At 33.1% G+C, this 7,714-nt stretch overlaps 1 pseudogene; it reads right to left on the reverse strand.

The window, feature by feature from the left end:
- Positions 1-999: 999 nt before the first annotated feature.
- LOC143066862 (uncharacterized) lies at positions 1,000-5,463 on the reverse strand (annotated as a pseudogene).
- Between the last annotated feature and the right edge of the window lie 2,251 nt (positions 5,464-7,714).

The following is a 7,714-nucleotide window of genomic DNA, read 5'->3' on the forward strand; positions in this document are numbered from 1 at the left end:
GGTATTAAAACATTGTTGTTAAATGTTCCGTATATACTTCACAAATGATACACGATGGCCTTTGAGTATATATTCTGGAAACTAGCGTTGTTAAAATCTTAATACCGTTTTATAGTATACTATTATTTGTCCTTATGAATGTTACTTTTACTGTTTCGTCTGTTTTTGTGACATTCATTTAACGTGGCTCTGTACTTATAAATCCCGTTGATTGTTATTGTTCTATGGTAAAAAAACAAAATGTATTCTTGTCTTTCATTTTTGCTAATGTGCTTTGTCTTTATGCCTTTGTGCGTTTCTTTGCTAGATATGGAGTGAGAGGTTTAGATAGATATAAAACCAGTTTTAATCCACCATTTTTTTAGATAAGAAAATGCTTGTACAAAGCCACGAAAATGACAGTCGTTTAGTGTGTTTGAACTTTTTATTTTGGCATTTGATTACGGACTTTCCGTTTTAAATTTTTCTCGCAGTTCATTTTTTTTTTGTTATCTTACTTTTCATCATGACTCTCTTGAGAATTTTCTCAACACTAAAGACCTTATAATGAATAATGACAGTGCTACATATTAAGTTACAATTATCTACATTTTATTTGTAAATATATAAATTCTAATTATTATAAAATAATTGCCTTAAAATACGCAAATAAACAAATATGTCACTGATTAGACAGTTAATGCATAGTACTATTGTTTTGACATCATAAAATAAATAATTTGATCATTGAATATGATAAATATTTACAGACAAACAACTTTATGTTCACTCCTCTGTTTCAAAGTAAAAAGGATTTTGAAAAACTATTATAAATCTACCAATAGGAACATGAGAAGTATGTCTTTTTGAAAGTGGCAGTATTTTTCTTCCATAGGTCTTTACAACAGCAATATAATCCTGTCAAGATAATAGTGTTATGATGTAGCACACACTTATTCTAAAATTGCATATCATTAAACACAGGTACTAAGTATTTTATAAATTGATTGAGCCATTATTTCACATTTTTGTCTGACTTGAATGTTGATTAATAATATCAACTATATCTTTATAACCTTTTCTAGTAGCAATAGTAAAGGCTGATTGACCCTCAGAATCACATCTATTATAGTCTACCCCTCTTTCTAGCAACAACTTTACTATGTCTTCATGTCCGAGCTCACAGGCCTTCATTAAAAGAGACCCACCCTCGTCATCGAATAAATTCTGGTCTGCACCTCTGTCTAACAACAACTTTACCAGTTTACTATTTCTATATGTCCCTGTTCACAAGCTATCATTAACGGCGATTCGTTCCAATCATCACATTTATTATAGTCTGCTCCTCTGTCTAAAAGCAACGTTACTATTTCTGAATAATCATTTTCACAAGCCGCCATTAAAGGTGATTTACCGTCCCTGTCACATGCATTACCATCTGCACCCTTGTCTAACAATATCTTTACTATATCTGAATGACCATTTTCACAGGCCTTCATTATAGTTGGCTCAGCCCACATGTTACATCCATCACAATCTGCTCCTCTGTCTAACAACAGCATAACTATTTCTGTCTGACCATGCTCACATGCCTTAAGTAAGAGTGACTCACCATCATCGTCCCATATATCATGGTCAGCTCCTCTGTCCAATAACATCATAACTATTTCTGTATGGCCTTGCTCATAGGCGATCATTATAGGAGATTGGCCCAACCTGTCACATTTGTCATAGTCGGCTCCTTTGTCTAACAACATTTTGGCTACTTCTATTTCACCACGTTCACAAGCTTTCACTAAAGTTGGCTCTATCGAACTGTTACATTTATTATAGTCTGCTCCTCTATCTACCAACATCTTCACTATTTCGGTATGACCATGTTCAAACGCTTTCCTTATAGGTGACTTATTATCATCATCGCATTTATTAAAGTCTGCTCCTCTGCCCAACAACATTTTTATTATTTCTGTGTGACCATATTCACAAGCCTTCATTAAAGGTGACTCGCCGTCATTATCACACTTAGTATAATCTGCTCTTTTGTTCAACATTATCTTTACTATTTCTGTATGAACATTTTTGCAAGCTGTCATTACGGGTGACTCGCCATATAAATTGCATCGTTGACTGTCTGCTCCACTGTCTAACAACATCTTTACTATTTTTGTATGCCCATTTTTACAAGCTTTCATTACAAGTGACTGACCATAATCATCATATTTATTGTAGTCTGCTCCTCCTTTTAACAACATTTTTGCGATTTGCGTATGACCATATTCACACGCCACCACCAAAGGCGCTTGTCCCCATATATCACATTCGTCACAGTCAGATCTTTTGTCTACCAATTTCTTTACTCTTTCTGTATGACCAAGTACACAGGCCTTCATTAATAGTGACTGGGCCAAGTTATCACATCTAATAAAGTCTGCTCCTCTATCCAACAGTAACTTTATTATTTCTGTATGACCATGCTCACAAGCCTTCATAACAGGTGACTTCCCATCATTATCACGCACATTACAGTCTGCTCCTGTGTCTAATAACATCCTTACATGTTTGTATAACCACGCTCACAAGCCTTCATTACAGGTGACTCATTTTCATCATATGTATTAAAGTCTACTCCCCTGCTTACCAATATCTGTACTATTTCAGCATGATTATGTTCACAAGCTTTCAATAAAGGTGACTGGCTATAATCATATGTTTTATTACCGTCTGCTCCTCTTTCTAACAAGATCTTTACTATTTCTGTATGACCGTGTTCACATGCTTTCATTAAAGGTGACTGGCTATCATAATCGCATATATTAAAGTCTGCTCCTCTTTCTAACAAGATCTTTACTATTTCTGTATGACCATGTTCACAAGCCTTCATTACGGGTGACGCACTTTCATCATCACATCTATTAAAGTCTGCTCCTTTTTCTAACAAGATCTTTATCATTTCTGTATGACCGAGTTCACAAGATTTCATTAAAGGTGACTCATCAAAATATATATAGTTGTTAACATCCACACCCAAATCACAACACCATAAAACCAAAGAAATGTCACCCATAATGCAGCATTTTAAAAGAACATCATAACCGTCATCATGAAGAATATTTGTTTTAAGTTTAGGCTGATCACAAATATGTGCTAGCTGTCTCTGGTGAGTTATATCTAATGTATCTAAATGAAGCATAAAGTGTCGTCTGAATTGTTGCATCTTCATATTGATGTTACTAAATACATCTTGAACTTTCCCTTTTGACCAATCATCAATCATTCTCTGTATGTACATTTGGTGATATGTTGGTGGTATGATAGTTAAATACTGATCCATCTCATCGGTGCATGCTAATAAAAACCTCTCCTGGATCAGACTACTATCTGCATTCTTTATCAAAAATTGTATTATTTTCTGTCCAAAGAAGTAAGCAAGAAAGTCAAATATTTTATCATGTATTATCTTGTACATGTTTCCGACTTTCCTGATGAATGTATCTTTAAGCGAATTCAGTTCATGCTGTAATAAAAGCCTTGGTGTTGTCCTATCCAGTCTACATGCTTCACATGTGTCTTCAATAATAATCCTAGTTTCTTCATTTACCTCATCTACCAATATTTCATCGTTCAATTTGTTGTTAAATATGACACATAAAGCCAGAGCACAGTATTTAGTGTAATGCCCTTTCTTGAGTAGCTGGTCAATTTCTGCTTCATAAACTGTAAATGGATTCTGGAAGAAATCTCTAACGTTAGGTCTAGGACTATCATGGTATAATTTACATAAAAGAGGTAAACAATCATATAAATCACTATATCCAGTAATCTCAGGGGCTTTCGTGTTTAGATAGAAATCTGCTATTGATTGTTTTTCAGTTTTTAACAAACATATATTTTCAGACAAGAGGTTACATTCATATGACTTGAAAACTGACAAAGATTCAAATTGTTTATCCTTATATACGTGTAAGTGACAAGCAGCAATAATTCTTGTTCGTTTATTTCCAAGAAGCTTTTTGATATCCTCCATGACAGGTACCCAACGTTTAACGTCACGCTGTTTAACAGAAAAGTTTCCGCATAAATCATCAATAACAAACAATATTTTTTCTCTAGGATTGTAAAACCTCACAATGTCACATGGCTCTGTAACCAGAAGAACATTAAACTCTTCTTCGGCCATTTGTAAAGCTACATGTCGGAGAATGGCTGTTTTTCCTACACCAGAGCTAGCAGTAATCGTGACACATTTGTTTTCCTTTATACATTTGAATGCAAGCTTGGCAGCTCTTGTGTTTATAAACATCTTATCATCATTTTCCTTCCAGGCTTTAAGCGTTTCTTTAAATCTTGCTGAAATATGAACAAGGAACATTTCATTATAATTTTCATTTATACAAGTAATAGCCCGAGATCTAAATATTTGTATTGACATATTCATGTGCCAAAAAAAAACCTTAAATAATCAATGTCGTTCAAAAAATAATCTTCTAACAATTTCAAAACATTAGCACATTAAGTTAAAACATCTAACATTCAAAATATTAACCTGTTTGACTGTTTACGTTTAACAATTTATTCTCTTAGCGTTAACCTCCGACATTCAAAAGATAATAATATGTTCTCACAAAGTCTACCTCTATAGCTTCTTCTTTATTACCCGACTTGAATTTAAAAGAAGTAGATCACCTAAAACTATGCTATTTTATTTCTTGTAAGACTTCATAGAACCTGCAAATTCAACCTTCATTTTTTTCCATATATAAAACACATGTCATAAAAATAATCTCAAACTTACCTCTTAGATTACAAGGAACTGTATCATCGTAGGACGTTTTCAACCTTTTAATTTCATCTGTCATTTCAGTATGATCTTCTTGGAGTTCTTCATAAGATCTTTTCCGTTCTCTATGGTCTCCTTCGAGTAGAAGTTCATGATATATTTTCAAACTGTTTAGTGACTCTTTTATATTCTTAATTTCATCATTAGAACATTTGATATCCTCTATTATTTCTTCGTTTGTTTGATCCAGTGTTCTGATTCTTAGAAGATCACAGTCCTGTTTTATTTTCTGTCCACCGAATCTCCCAATGGCCTATAAAAATAGAATCCAAAAAAAATACTGAACTCCGACGAAAATTGAAAAAGGAAGTCACTTATCAAATGGCAAAATCAAAAGCTCAAACACATCAAACGGATTGATAACAACTTTCATATTCCTGACTTGGTACAGGCATTTTCGTATGAAGAAAACGTGGGATTCTGCCTTGTTTTATAGCTAGCTTAACATCTCACTTGTATGACAGTCGCATCGAATTCCATTATATCGATAATAATGTGTAAACAAAACAAGCAGACATAAATAAATGGGTAAAAATGTAAAATAATAGGCGTATAGCAGTCAACATTGTGTTATAAACTTAATCACTATGAAAACAAACAAATATGTAAAAAAAGAGCACAAAAAGGCATATAGACAAAGCACATAAGCAAACATTAAAGATTAGAATACAAAAAAAATCTAAAGTACAACAACACAATGACGGGATGTATGAGTAGTTTGTGGGGTTCGTATTGCTTATTCTTTAGTTTTCTATGTTGTGTCATGTGTTCTATTGTTTGTCTGTTTGTCTTTTTTCATTTTTAGCCAGGCGTGATCAGTTTATTTTCGATTTATGAGTTTGACTGTCCTTCTGGTATCTTTCGTCTCTCTTTTATTAATCTATAATTTTCACAAAAAATAAAAACTGTCTTTGCATGTCCCATTACTAATAATAACTTTCATGTCAATTTATAGATAATTTAAATGCATGAGACAACTCCATATATGTCTTTTTTGTACATCTGTAAATAAAAAGTTTCATTGCATTGTTTTTGTATACAAGAGTATATATATATATAAACAAAAAACGATTTAGTATATCTTTCCTTTATGAATAAAAGTATAACAGAAGTTTATGAGAAACTGGTGTTAATGCTGGTATCACATAAAGTAAAACTTCACATTATCAATAATCTATAAAAACGAGGCCAGGGTCAAAAACGCATTTTAGTAAGTGCATACGTCTATTTACTGTGGGTTCATTTCTTTTGGTGGGTATCAATTTTAGTAGATAGAGGAAAAACTTGCATTTTCGTGGATATTTAATTACGTGGTTTTGGCGAAATCTGCATTCACACTTTCAGCAAATTTGTAATTCGTTGAACATTTAAATTCGTAGTTCCCCTATACACAAGAAATCCACGAAAACTGGTATCCAACGAATATTTCTAGTACAATTAATCCACAGTAGATCCCAGCAGTTGGCATCATAATTGTTATCCAGTTGAAAAAAATAATTCTGAAAACCTGTATTTGCAATCAAGAAAAACAAACTGGAAAATTGTCTATAAAAGCAGATCTGATAGCTTTAATGGCATTTAATGGAAACATATTTCACTAATATATCTTACTCCAGTTATATTGTCCCATGCAGTGTTGAAGTCTATGCTTCTTACTTTCCCACCATCCAGTTGAGCCAGGTAGTTCCGATAGTATTCGATTCTAGCTAAATCTGTACCTGGTGTGGTTTCCATGTCAGTGGGTAAACAGCCAAATCCACCCTGATGATTGGTTATGTTCTTTATGTGTCTTAGAAGTGTAATCATTAATGTAATGTCAAATGTCTTGGATTTCGGATCATCTAAAAAAAAAATTACATCATTCATAAAGTGTTTTTCTTTGTATTGATGAATTAAGTATTTACCAACTGATTGTTTTAGTTTGTTCTTATGTTGTGCTGTTACATTGCTGTCCGGGGTAAGGTGGTGGTTGAGTGCTCCAAACATGTTTAACCCCACCACGTTCTATATGTGTCTGTCCCAAGTCAAGAGCCTGTAGTTCGGTGGTTGTCATAGGTTCATGTTTGTCATATTCGCTTTTTCGTTAATTGTTTTATTGTTCAATTATGCAGTTATGATCCGTTATATAAAACATGATTTAAGCATGATTAAATAATTTCTCTTTCGATCATACTACTGACTCAGTGGTAATTGTAATTGTATGAGCTCTTATTTAGTTTATTTGTTCATGCTTATACAATAGAGCCTTATTCATTTGTTGAGCTAAGCAAATCTCTCACTTGAAATTCAAAATAATGGAAACAGGTAGTAGGCGTCTAAAAGGCTTTTTATAACTGACTCATTATTAAAGGCTTTACGCTGATCTATATTTGTTAATTTCTGTGTCATTTTGGTCTCTTGTGGAGGGTTGTATCATTGGCAATCATACCATATCTTCTTTTTTTATATATCTCCATGAAAGTCACAATGTATAAAAGGTTAACAATTACAGGATAAAGTACGGTCGTCAACACGGAGCCTTGACTCACACCGAACAGCAACTTATAAAAGGTCCCAAAATTGAGATTCTTACACAAGATCTTATAAAAAAGTAAAATCACAAAAATAACTCCCAGGAAAATTCAAAAGGAAAGTCTCTTATCAAATGGTAAAATCAAAAGCTCAAACACATCAAACGAATGGACAACAACTGTCATATTCCTGACTTGGTACCGGTATTTTCTTATATAGAAAATGATGGATAAAACCTGATTTTATAGCTAGTTAAACTTCTCACTTGTATTACAGTCAAATTAAATCCCATTATATGGACAACAATGTGTGAACAAAACATACAGACACAATAGGTTAAAATGTCAATAATAGGGACCCGTATGATCAGCAGTCAACATTGTGTTA

The sequence above is a fragment of the Mytilus galloprovincialis genome, chromosome 3 (genome assembly GCF_965363235.1).
Source record: "Mytilus galloprovincialis chromosome 3, xbMytGall1.hap1.1, whole genome shotgun sequence".
Lineage (NCBI taxonomy): Eukaryota > Metazoa > Mollusca > Bivalvia > Mytilida > Mytilidae > Mytilus > Mytilus galloprovincialis.